Here is a 14,252-nt window from a genome sequence, read left to right as displayed (position 1 = left end):
CTCTCAGAGCTACGATCCGTCAAAGTTTTCCATAATACATTTCTTATGGGACGTTTTTCGGGCCGATTTTTCGCCCGCTGTATGAACATCGTACACCCGATCGCTTATAAAAGTCATAGTACACCATTCTTGAAATAGGTCGCACGATTTGACGCCTGTTTCGTTGGTCTGTGACAAAAACTGCGGGACTAGTTACGCGCCGAAATTTTGTACGGAATAAGTAAGAAAAAAAATAATAATAAGTATGTGAGATAATAATAGTGATGCTTTGCCTCCGGCAAGCACCACTAATAATAAGTTTAAATAGGATTTCAGTAAGTTGGCTTTCTCAAGCCAACTTAATAAGATAGCCTGAGATGGGACGGCACATTTTCCTGAGAGGTAAGGATCTACTTCATCCAAAAAGGGGCTTAAAGATGTTCAAAACAGTACTTTGAAAATCAAACCAAAAAAGTGGGAAATGGCACGTTTTCGTATAAATATATATATATAAATTGAAAATAATCTTTTATCTCACAACAAATGGTTTAGGTTAATTGTGCTTCTGAAACGAAAAGCTACATCCTAAAATTCAGATGATCAGTACCAGCTCGTTTTCTTTCTGTTTATTTTCGTGAATTTAAATGTGAGCAGCCTTTGTCGGATGTAGCCTTCCGGTTGAGAGACTCCCATAGAAAAGTTTTGTTGAACTGAAAAATATTCTGAATGAGTAGTTGATTCCCCTTGATGGAATCGATTTCCATCCCTAGTATTTGTCAGAGTAAAGCCCTATTCACACAGGATTAGTATTATCTGGGGACCTTGTATGATTTTAAAATTACCCCACACATCTGAATTTTTGTGGTGCATTTGCACGGGATAAGATAAGCCTGTGATTTTACTCAAATTTACTGATTTACTTATCTCCCGGATGTCAAGAGATTGAGAGTCCCATTCTATGGTCTAGTTAGATGGATAAAAAAAAGAGAAACTAATATAGTTTCATATCATTTACCTTTCACCAGGTTAAAATAATATCTCAAGCTTTATGCTTGATTTCTTTGTAAAACATTAACCTCAAAATCTCTTTCTGGGGCTGATTTCACAATCATAAAAGGTCCCCAGATCATACTAATCCTGTGCGTATAGGGCTTTAGATGCAATTATTTTAATAGTCCTAGAACACATCCTCTTTTACATAGACCTTCAAACCCACTGGAGCACAAAAGCTCCCGGATACCTGGTGTTAACAGGTTAATGTAATGTTAATAATTAATATTTCTGGACTGCTTCATGATTAAATTAGTATTTAATGCTTACTTACAGTAATAAGGAAGTGTCTTTGTGCTCCACAGCTGAAGTCTTGCTTTGATCAAAATCTTCAGTTTCTAGACAAGTTTTCAGAGTGTTCTTGGTCTCTCATTATGTACAAATCAATTTCCTCATGACCAAATAAAAAAGACAGTTTTTCAAAATGAAAATAAATAAATATGATAAGCGGACTATACGTTGCTTGTAAAACAATCTGCATTCACTTTCATTTAGTCAGCAAGGTTGTCAAACCTGTTTGGAGAGAGAAAAAAACACCTCGTCATCATGACGGTAGTTTTTAAAGTTTGGTCTTGAGAGAAAAGAGACTGATTTGATTCACAAATATTGACAACCCTTGCTACGCTTCACCACAGTAACTCTTTTATGCTTTTATCAGAGTAACTGTAGTTCAAACTTGTTATACATAGTAAAAACACAATTACCACAACAATTATGAGAGCTAGAAACAGTAGGAAATGATGAGAAACACAGATGAGAATCTGCAGCATTCTGGTGCTTTATTTAATGGCTTTTTAAATTTATTATTCTTCTGTTCTTCTTCTTCAAATAGAGAAACACATTTGAAATGATAACTATTAACAATATTCCATTTCAGGTCATGCTTTCTGGACAGTTCATTTCACAGCATTTTAATTGTATGTTCATTTTGTCCACAAAAGTATTAGACTGGTACATTTATCTTTTGTTGTACATTTTTAAACAGCAATAAAATTCTGGATACAATTAAAGACTTATGGTGTGTCTTAGCATCACTATATGTGTTCACTCAGCACTTCAGTTTGTCTTTAATGCTTCATTTAATCTATTTTAGATATAGTGAAGTTCTATACAAAGATAAATCAGATTCATTACAATGCAACAGCATTATATTTAATGAAATAAACAATAAGAATCAATGTTCTTAATTGATGCAGGTATGTAAATTCTACAGTAAACCATAATTTTATCTTTCAGTGTTTCCATATAAACCGAATGGAGTGACTAAACTCAATATAGCACATTGTCCAGCTCCACCTGGGAAATCTATCAAGATTACGCTTCACATTTTTATATTATATGTACCTTATTTTAGAAAATAATATTAATAGCAATAACACTCAAAATTACTTTATATTGTAATTATCCATACCTCCGCGTCAGCTTTGTGGTTTCATATATGCTATATTATTAATTTGTTTTGTAAAGCTTTTATGTACATCATCATTAAATACTATTGTAATACTGAGAACAAAAATAAACAGACATTAACAGGTTTATAATTGTATGTATTTATCATTTTTAGTATCTTGACACTCGCTTAAGCAGTCTGAGAGCCCTCAGAATGAATACTCTACATTCTGTGATTAATGAACATTTTAAAATTATCCACCAAATTATCATCATCACAATACCGCCTCAATAAATTTGTAAAATATTAAGCTCAGTTATTGCCTACATAACGTATTTTAATATAACAGAAATAAACGTTAAATTAGAAATAATAAAGATGTAAACAGCATCTCTCATTCAAACTCGCCCTCTCTTCCAGCTCGACGCTACTCCGCATTGGATTGTGGGAAATAGTTCTTCAGTGGGTATACACTCAAAATCAGAATGAATTGTGGGTAAAAAAGTAGTGGACGAAGGTAGGGAATGAAGTCGTTCACTCAGAATTCAGAGAGCACTACAAAATGGCTGACACCCAATGTAGTGCACTATGCAGTGAATAGGGAGCGGTTTCACACACAGCTAGGGAGTTATATTTATTTCAATGTATCATTGTCATGGTAAATTATTGTGTTTGTGGAGGTTGTACTAATCGAGTCCACAGGTTTCCTAACAAGAAATAGGATTGTATCTTCCAGGCCTGTGTGCGTTTTTCCCACTGATCAATATATGACTGGATCGCTCATCACGTTCTAAACTAATCAACAGACAGTGAAGCCACAGGAAGTGTTCGATCCGCCATCTTACTAATCCTTACCAGCAGAGAGCACCATTGAGTCACAGGCAAAACACCTAAAATATCCAGATTTTAAGCAAATCAGTCAAACGGATTAGTTGTTATGTCATGTGTATGTACATTAATGTTTACTTCAAGTGTTATCTGCAGTGTTTACTGTATTTTGGGGCAGGATAAGCGATATATTTAAACTGTTTAGGTGCTGCGCGCTGATGACACAGGTAACTGATCCAACACAAAATATAGCTGATTTCTATATTCATTCATTCAAACCTTTATTTAACCAGGATAAAAAAAAACTCTTTGAGACCTTGCAGAGCGACAAACAGCATGAAATAAAATGTATTTGAATATGATACAATGAATAATACAATAGCCTCTGTTAATATTGCTCTATAATGAAATTTAACTTATTATCTTGAAAATAAAGCTTTATGTCTTTAAATCTGTACTGTTTATACACAGTTATTTCTCTGAATAAATCATGTGTTTTATTTTTACTGTGATTGAGCAACACCTATTTCAGACTCTCCAAGATTGCACAAATATGTTTATTACCGTTTCCATGTAATAAATTTTGTATACTAAATAAATTTTTAATCTAACCACTTTTAATCTAATCATTACCTGATTCAAAATGAATGCTGTTAATTAAATCATTGTTAGCTACTGTACAAATAAAAACACTATAACTAAATTATATAAACAATGAATGACTGTACAAGGCAAATAAAGGTTTACAAAGCATAAATCTTTCTTTAGATTTCAGAACGAGCACATTTTCATTTGTTATATATACCGTATTTTCCGCACTATAAGGCACAACTAAGAGCCTTGGGCAACGAGATTGACTCCAACAATGATGAGAGGGAACCTGGCATGTTTGATGGAGAAATTACCCATCTGTTCAATTCAGACACAGAAGATGAGGACTTTGATGGATTTGTGGGAGAAGACTGAATAAAAAATAAATGTGAGTGTATTGTTAAATAGTAGAATAAAGGTCAACTAAACTCACTGTTTTGCTTCTGTTACCTTTTTTTTGTAGACTGTATGTTTTAGCATGTGCCTTATAATACGGTGTGCCTTATGTATGGGTTAAGTACAGAAATAGACCCTGTAATTGAGACTTCGCCTTATAATACGGTGTGCCTTATGGTGCAGAAAATACGGTATGTTGAGGTCGTGTCCATCTGATGTTTATCATGTTCATGATGTGCAGGAGAAGAGACGGGACTTCACTAATACACATGCTTTGAGAAACGTGGTGGTGTGTAACTTAGCGATCACTTTACACCGGTGGATCATCATCCCAGCGATATGATGCAGTTCAACATGTATTCCGAAGCAAGAAGTGATTGATACTCTGAGCTGATGCACACAGCACCTTCATCAGGTCCCGGTCTGTCTGTGATGCTCATGGATCCAACAGAGATACTGCTCCACGAAAACATCAACTGTGCACTGTAAGTCTTGATTTAAAACATTTGCTACCTACTAAATCAGTGAACATGACTATTTAAATAATGAGACCCAACGAGATGTGTTTAGGTTGTTGTAAAGAACCGCAGCTAGCTTGTAAGCATTAGCAATAACACTAGTTGTATACTGTGTAAAAACCTTATCATATCAGAAGGCATAGCTGCTAGGTTAACCTCAGTTTGCTAATATTATAACCATCAAGTCTAGTTACAGCTTAGTGACACTGATTGCACAGCTTATTGTTTTTTGTCATGTGGTGTACATTGTAAGAAATGAGGGAGTGTAAAGTAGAACTTCGTGAACGAATCGTTCAATTTTAACCGGTTCTTCTTAGTGAACCGGTTGAACCAGTTCACCAAATCGAACTGAATCGTTTGAAACTGTTAACGTCTCCAATAAGCATAAATCCACAAATTACTTAAGCTGTTAACTTTTTTAACGTGACTGACACTCCCTCTGAGTCAGAATAAACCAATATCCCGGGGTAATCCATTTACTCAAACAGTACACTGAATGAAATGCTGTGAAGACCGAACTGAAGATGAACACCGAGCCGAGCCAGATAATGAACGAACACGCCCACTGCTGGAGCAGTGTCAAGAACCGGTTGCTTCGGTTTTCGGATCACCAGTACACTCAACCGAGAATCGTTTCTGTCGGACGCGTCCGATTTGAGAACCGATGAGCTGATTCTCTTTCTCGAGTCAAGAACCGGTTGCATCGGTTTTCGGATCATCAGTAGTACACTCAACCGAGAATCGTTTCTGTCGGACGCGTCCGAATTGAGAACCGATGAACTGATGATACTGCGCATGCGCGATTCAGCGTGAAGCCAACTGACTCACAGCGCGTCTGAACCGAAGGGATTCTTTTGGTGATTGATTCTGATTCTGTACTAGTAATGTTATGAGCGCAGGTATTTCGAGGGCTTGGATGAAGGGCAATCTGGCGAAACGTAAGTTAATTTAATAACAAATACATCGCAATGGATTATGTTTAGTAAGTGGATCATGGTTTCTGCACTGATGACACCTAATTTATTTACTTTATATCTTCAAGACTTAAATCCTCATATGCACATTATTGCTGTTACTGTATTTAGGTGTTGTTGCAAAACTCAAATGTAAACTTTTCATGATTATGAGGTTTTAACTGACTAAAGTTATGATTACTGACTTGAATGTTTGATAGACGTGACGCCATTACGTCATCGCCAATGACGTCATTACGTCGAGCGTGAAAGAACCGATGAACCGGTTTTTTCAACTGGTTTATTGAATCGAACCGTCCGAAAGAACCGGTTCACGGAAAAGAGTCGAACTTCCCATCACTAGTGTAAAGAAGATCTGAAGCAGTGAAGGCCAGCTGTTATTAACCAGCTCTACTGGACTGCAGCTTCTGCTCCTGATGGAGATGCAGATGTGATGGAGGCCATGTGGAGAAGCAGGTCACAGTGAACATGATCTAAACGTGTGCTTGCTTCTTCCAGCATGCATCAGGCCTCATTGAGTCTCTGAGAGAGAAATACTGAGGTTAGCATAGGCTCCAGGAGAACATATCACTGCCTCCAGAGGATCAACAACATGAGGTGTTGATGTGTATCGAGTACAGCATTCACCATTTAACACATCTTAACATCACAGTAGTTAGGTTTTAAGAGTGCTAGGAAATAATACTTGTTGATTTAGTGCTGTATAGATAAAACTGAATTCAATTAACCATTAATGTAGATCTGCTTGATATTTATCTGATGTAAACTTCACAAACAAGTTTTTTATGCAGCAAGACAATTTGTGATTGTGATTATTTTTTATTGATTGTCACCAAAATGGGGCAATGCAAAACCTTTCTAAAGTCCTCCTTCCTCTGGATACTGTTTAATAACGGCTGACACAACACATGAAGGTAAGAGCTGTACAGAATGACAAAAAACAACCTGCTTGTATGCTGTCAAAGTGTCTTAAACCAATGGCATCAAAAAGTGTGACTTACAGGTAGTTACTGCAGCTGACAAGCTGGTGCACAGACAAGCTGCACAAATCCATGTTCATTATAAGCTTGGATTTACATAGCTTGTCTGTGAACCATGGCTCTGTGTAGTAACAGCTGCTCTATGTGAAATCACACACCTGATGGAATTTACTGCTGATTAGAGAACCGGCTTTATTGAAGAGATGCGCATTAATCATCAGCCCATATAAATCGTGCACCACTAGTGTTAATGATGACAGAATGTAAAATTTTGGGAGAACTATCCCTTTGAATGTGCAGTGGTATAAATGTTCTTTTATTTGCTTTTCAGAATGTGATCTCAGATCTTAGTTCTGATTCTTTCCCTATTTTGTTGACTTTTTCATACAGGAAACTACCACACAGGCAGATGCAGAGACTCCGCTTTCCCTGCCCAGCACACCAAGGATTATCCTGTTGGGTAAGATTCATATACTTGACTTGCGCAATCACTGGGGTAACAAAACCTGTATTGCTGTTGTACTAGACTAATGTGTGACTTCTTTCTCTACTAACGGAAGATTTGTAAAGACGTAAAAGATGAATCCATTTGAATTGAGCAGTTTAACCAAAGTTTCTTGAAGAAATATAATCACTTTATATGATGATCAGATTTAAGTCTGACTTTTATTGACAAAAAAAAGGCTTTTTTAAACTTTGATCAGCAAGGATAAACAAACCAAACTTGCCAAGCTTAACCAAACCTTCTTGTACCCAAACCTCATTGGTTCTTGCTTGCATGACATGCAACAACAAACCTCATTCTTAAGATCCCGTTACCAAATTTGAATGCTGTAAACATTGTAATACATTTTTGTTTACTCTCAATGACAGACAAATATGCATACAGTTTATTTATATTGGCCTTAACTTTATCTGAAATAACATTGCCCAGTGAAAAATTAAGTGTGATAAATATGTTTTTCAGGAGATTCCAATCTGTTTCCCAAAAAGTGGATGCTGGCCTTTGAGGGGGAGGTCGTCACAGAGTCCAGTCCCCTCATGCAGGACTTCACCTCTGCCCTGGCTGTCCTCTTTGGGTCATTTTATGTTTTCAATGTGGAATACCAGGTGGACGCAGTGTCAACCCTGGAGTTCATCCAAAGGGTAAATACTCTTCACTAATTGTACTTTATGTACATTACTGGTCAAAAGTTTTTGAATCATACGATTTTTAAATGTTTTTTTTTAAATAAGTCTCTTCTGCTTACCAATGGGAAGTCGTGGCCTAACGGTTAAGAGTGTTGGACTTGCAATCGAAGGGTTGTGAGTTCGAGTCTCGGGCCGGCAGGAATTGTAGGTGGGAGTAGTGAATGTACAGCGCTCTCTCCACCTTCAATACCACGACTGAGGTGCCCTTAGGCAAGGCACTGAACCCCCAACTGATCCCCGGGCGCCCACTGCTCCGGGTGTGTGCTCACAGTGTGTGTGTGTGTTGACTGCTCTGTGTGTGTGCACTTTGGATGGGTTAAAAGCAGAGCACAAATTCTAGTATGGGTCACCATACTTGGCTGTATATCACGTCACTTTCACTAAAGCTTCTGTTATTTGATCTAAAATACAGCAAAAATAGTAATATTGTGAAATATTTTTACATTTTAAAATAACTGTTGTCAAAGCTGAATTTTCAGCATCATTACTCTAGTCTTCAGCATTACATGATCCTTCACAAATCATTGTAATATGATAATTTGCTGCTCAAGAAACATTTCAGGGTGTCCGCGGGGTTGTAAAAGGTATTAAGCATTTTGAGACTCCTTTCTCTGTGTGAGCCCTCAACACCAGAACACTGCGAGTACTGAATTGGGCTCTTTCACATCTTTTTGTTTGTTCAAACTGCGATTTTGTATTTGTTCGTTCAGGTGCAGGAGGGACTTCGAGGAGAACTTCACAGAAGAGAGCTCTGTTCAGTGTCGCTGTCCGTGATACGCGGCTCTCGATCTCTCTCGTGCGCACTGAACACAGCGAGCGAGTAACCGGCTACTCTGTTAAGCGTTTCCGCGTCTTGTGTTTGGATGCTTTAATGTTTAAATCGACAAGTGGTAATGCTTAAAAACATGTTAAAAAGATAAGCTTTCATGACGATGTGCAGTAGTTGCCCGTAAACTGTCTTGAGCAACTTTTTAGGCTGGCCTCAGCCAGTCGGTTGAGACAGTTGGGGGCCCCCCCTCAGCCGTGGGCCCCTATAATCGTCACCACCTTTCACCCCACTAGCGACGGCCCTGGAAACAATCAAACTAAATTGGGGAAGGAACAGGAAGAACCATAGAGGAACATACCCGTGACACACACTGACTGTAATCAATCATTACACTCTAAAAACTGCTGGGTTGAAAACAACCCAATTTGGGTTATTTTGACAACCCAGCGCTGGGTCAAAAAGGGACGAACCCAGCACTGGGTTGTTTTAACCCAACCAGTTGGGTTATCATATTTAACCCAGCCTGCTGGGTTGCCTTTTTTATGGTTTAAAATGACTATATTGCAGGGTTTAAAAAACCAGGGCGGGTGTTTTTTTTGTCACTGTATTTCAGAAGGAAAACTACTGTATTTAGAAAATGTTCGATATCATTTCGCATGTGCTTGATAAGGCAGCGTTTGTGAGCTCAGCACCGCTCTGCAGCCGTTACCGGAGAAACCTACCTCTCCCGCTCTTAGCGCCTCCTGCTGGCAGAAAATAAACTCGCAGAGTGCAGCCATGTGGGGAAACAATGCATTTCTACGTTAAAATTAACCCAAATTGAGCTAGGCATTAAACCTACAAATGTTGTTCATTTTAAATATCACTTTTACACACAAATAATAATTACCAAAAGGAAAATATTTATTAAAAACAAGAGAAAAGTCAAAAAGTAACATGTTAGAAGAAATGCAGAAAAGGATGGCATTAACAGCTACAGAGTTCATAAAGCATTGAACATTTGATGAATATAACTTAAGATCAAATTGGACTTTGTTCAATTGTATATATTGTATAAAAATATACGAAAACACATACAATTAATTTACAATAAGTTAGTTTTTTTTCCCAACTATTCTGGCATGACAGTATACAAATAAATCACAACATTAACTTTGATATTATAACATTTAACAGACGCATGTGTGTGTGTGTGTGTGTGTTAAAGAATGTGAGCAGGTGTATGAATGACAGAGTGTAAACTCTTCTACTAAACAACACAGAAAAAGCATTTTTTTTCTTAAACAAATTATACACTTACAGTTTGTTTCATAGTCCATGAATACAGATCATGCATCACGGTCAATTTTCATGATCTCTTTAGCATAACTGATGTAGTCATGAAGAAGCCCCATCAGCACAGCATGTGACATCTTCTACATCATCCAGGGCAGCGTCCTCCTTTAAAACCACCGCTGCATCAGTTCAGGGGAAAGAAGATTCTCCTCTCTGACCAGGATTCATCCCAGTCACCGCCTGCTCTTCATCAGTGGCCTAAGAGAAACACATTTGAAAAAATTAAACATTTAATTAAACTATCCATTTTCAGGTAGAGGTGTATTCACATCCGTAAGGATAGGTAAATAATCGGTTTTAAAGTTTCAACACTTTGTGCGGTTGTTTAATGTCTCAGTCTACCACAGCTCTCATGAAGTCTATAATGGCAGCACTAGTGTGAGGACAGGTGATATTGTTTGAATAAATATTGCTTTCAGAAAGCTTCTTTACTGAAACATTAAAACAGACATGACAATCACATACCTCACAATATTGACGTACATGGAGGGCTGCTCTTCAAACCGTTAGTTCACCAAATAATTAAAATGTTTATAATTTACTCTCCTCATGTTTTTCCTGACTCATACAAAATCTGCTCATTTTTTGGAAAACGTATGAATATATTTAATATTCTCTTTTTGTGTCCTCCATTGCTAGTCTGGGAGACCAGTATTTTATTTTGAACATACATGTTTGCTATCATATAATTTAAGATGTATTCATATATAAATATCAGAATTTACTTCTACAATAACTCTATATTTATGAAGCTTGAAAATACTGATTATCTAAACTATAAATGGATTAACAAATATTATGAGAAAACTAAAAATATATTAATTTATGTTGTAAAGACAAACAAAAGTCTTACAGGTTTGGAATGACTTGAGGGCAAGTAAATTATTTTTTGTGTGAACTTTACCTCTAAGAGCGAAGACCAAGAATAATGACTATCCAAATCAGACAAGACAACTCCAAAGTTGGTTTGAGTTCTGCAATAAAAAACACAGACATCAATGGTCTTAATGAAATGAGCACGTAATCACACTGTTGTTGCATCAAAATGTGAAGTAAACCGGCAGGAGACAACAGAAACATTTATTTTCTAAAAATAACTTACATAAAATCTCAAAGGAATGATGCTCTCCCATGTCTCTTGCTTTTAACATCTACAAAAACAAATATTATTTTACTCTTAGTAAAACACAACAACAACTGATAACATGAAATTATGAAGTTTACTTGCCTTAAACGATCTTTCCCTCTCTTCAGAAGAAGCTGAGAAAACCACCTCCTCACACAAGCAGACTTGTGTGTCCTTAACTCCAGTTAGTTTGAGTTCTGCAAAGAGGGGCATCAATGGTTTCAATAAAATATGAACATATACATACATACATATATAAAATCACACTGTTTTTGCATCTAAATGTGAAGTTAACAGGCAGGACACAACAGAAACATTAATTTTCAAAAAAAAAAAAGTAATAATAATTTAACTCACATCAGTCTCAAAAGAATGAAGTTATCTTGTCTCTGGATTTCAACATCTAAAAAATACACACACATTATTTTAGTCTTAGTAAAAATAAAGATAACTTGATGTTATTCTGAAGTTTACTCTCCTTAACCCGTCTGTCCCTCTCTTCAGAAGAACACCTCCTCCTCATCCTCACACAGGTCTGTGACTCCTCACACAAACAGCTTCTGTGTCTTTAACTCTCAGCGCGAGGACAATGAAGACAGGAGCTGGACAAGTCTGAAACATTACATGTAAAACATACTTTTAACAGTTACCACTTCAACAGCCTCAAAATAATTATGCTAGTCTTTACTACACAATGCCGTTTCCTTTAGGAGACAAACATACATTCAGTTTAACCGCGAAAAAAAGGGGAAATTCACATGACCGTAACCGTGACCATAACCGTCTGTTAACGCCTCAAAGAGAACAGATAATGTAAAATCTTATGTAAATATGACAAAATACATTCACATACGTTATATTAAAAGTACATCCTCCGTTCAGTAACGTTACATGAGGCAGTTAAGACCTCCGTGTCCGAGGCGAAAACCGCGTCCGTTTTTTTTATATATAACGTATATAACGTTAAGCTCCTTTGTTTCCGCCTTTCATAAAACCTTCCGCCTTTCATACAACCGGGTAAACAATAAAAGATAACTTTACATTTTGAATATTTAACGTTACTTACCATAGTCTTTCACTCGCTTCTATCACGCTGAGAAAATGGCGGCTGCTCGCACTGGAGACGTACGATTTTGACGTGACGTGCGTGCTCTCCTTCACGTCCGCGTCCTCAACCAAGCCCCGCTGGGTTAAAAAAGAAAGTTATTTTCAACCCAAACTTGGGTTAAAACATCCCAAAGTCCTATCAAACGGCCTCAACCCAGCAGTTGGGTTGAAAAAACAACCCAGCGTTTTTTAGAGTGCAGGCCGTGACTGTGTCAGGGTTAAGAATGCCTCCGATTTTGTAAATTACCTTCTACCATCTGTTAAAAGTCTCTTTCCTTATCAAATTACTGAAATTATGTTGATAAGATACATATTCTTTTGTCTAATTATTATAATTATTATTATTAGAAAAGGGGGTTCCTAATGTTTTGGCTCATGGAGGATGCCAAAAGAGAGTGTCTGTGGATCTTATGCCAAATGCAGTGGAGGCTGCAGGCTGGTATGACCGTGAAGCAAGATCTTCATTGACACCAGTTGCAACTTTTGGGCAGAATCCATTTCAGGCAACAGAGGACCAGGATGCTGTGGAGAGGCAGTTCTCTATGCAGTGTCCTGACATTGCATCTCTTTTTGAACGATAAGGGGGTGGTGTTGGTGCAGTAGATAAGACACATGCCTTTGGTGTGAGAGACCCGGGTTTGAATCCACTGTGAGACACCTGAGCAAGACACTTAACCCCTAGTTGCTCCAGAGGCGTGCGACCTCTGACATATATAGCAATTGTAAGTCGCTTTGAATAAAAGCGTCAGCTAAATGAATAAATGTAAATGTAAATGAACGTGTTGTCAATTTACAACAAGAAGAGTTCCGAAATACTTTGATAATACTAATTGATCTTGTTCAAATTCATGCTTAAGAAAGAAATTCATAAAGGATTGAAAAAAACATGAGAGTGAGTATATGATGACAGAATTTATTTTAAAGTGGAGTATCCTTTAACAAGTGAACTGGATCAAGTTCCTGTGGAATAAAAAATTTTCTTGATGGCATTCATTGTTTCTCGTTTTATTGTTTGATTATACAGCCAGGACTGGACTTCTTGCTTTTACACACACACACACACGCACACACACACACACACACACACATATAAATATTTATTTAAATTTTTTCATGGTATAATTGTAATCTGCTTATTGTGAGCCTAAATTAGTAAATTGGTATTTAAACATTATCAGGGTGACTTGCCACCAACTGCTGGTGTTTTATATATATATATATATATATATATATATATATATATATATATATATATATATATATATATATATATATATATATATATTATTAAAAGTAGTGTTTCATGTTGTCACTTCACATTTAATAGCCTCTTAGAATGAAATTGTAATGTAAATTCACAGTGCCTCCTTTGAGCTGCAAAAGACAGTGTGTAAAGTACATCTAAAGCCAGGTCAGATGCTGTTTCTGTGCCACCTATACTGCAAAGCTGGGTGTTTGTCCATACAGAGTTCATCAGACAGCCTGAAGCCTCTTACGTTGTTGATTTAAATTTCAAAACACAATCAGACATTTTTTTTTTTTTTTTTTTACCAAACCTCATCATTTTGCAGGACAATTGTCTATTACAGTATACAACACATATAGAAGGGTGCCAATAAAGCTGTGGTGATATACAACACGCTTTAAGAAAAGTTTATTTCCATCACACTGTAAAGTGATCTAGAGTAAAAGCAGATGTGTTTTGTCTATTGGCATACATAGCCTATTACGTGTTTTTTTTATTTATGCTATTATAATCACACCGGGTCACCAACTAATGAAAGATTGAATAAATTAACACATCCTTCTTGACTCTTCAACTGAATGTGATGGTATTTAAGAAGCCTTTAACATTATGTGCTCAACATTAAATCTGTAACTTGTAGCCAACATTAAGAATAGGGTTGTGCCGGTGAGGAAATTTTCCCATTCATTAGTTAACTTATGACAACACCAATGTTATTAGTTAATCTCTTCTGTAGATTTTGATCTTTTTAAGTTGTTATGATATATTGTTA

The 14,252-nt window shown here is 36.7% G+C and overlaps 1 long non-coding RNA gene across 1 annotated transcript; it reads right to left on the bottom strand.

Moving 5' to 3' along the window:
- Positions 1–9,548: 9,548 nt before the first annotated feature.
- LOC127968718 (uncharacterized) lies at positions 9,549–11,154 on the bottom strand. Its single transcript, XR_008156061.1, has 3 exons — positions 11,104–11,154; positions 10,906–10,975; positions 9,549–10,199 (listed from the first exon to the last, which is right to left on the bottom strand). It is a non-coding gene; the product is annotated as an uncharacterized LOC127968718 (long non-coding RNA).
- Between the last annotated feature and the right edge of the window lie 3,098 nt (positions 11,155–14,252).

This window comes from Carassius gibelio, chromosome A4 (genome assembly GCF_023724105.1).
Source record: "Carassius gibelio isolate Cgi1373 ecotype wild population from Czech Republic chromosome A4, carGib1.2-hapl.c, whole genome shotgun sequence".
Classification (NCBI taxonomy): domain Eukaryota; kingdom Metazoa; phylum Chordata; class Actinopteri; order Cypriniformes; family Cyprinidae; genus Carassius; species Carassius gibelio.
The sequence above is the reverse complement of the archived record's forward strand: the minus strand, read 5'-3'. Positions and strand labels throughout refer to the sequence as shown.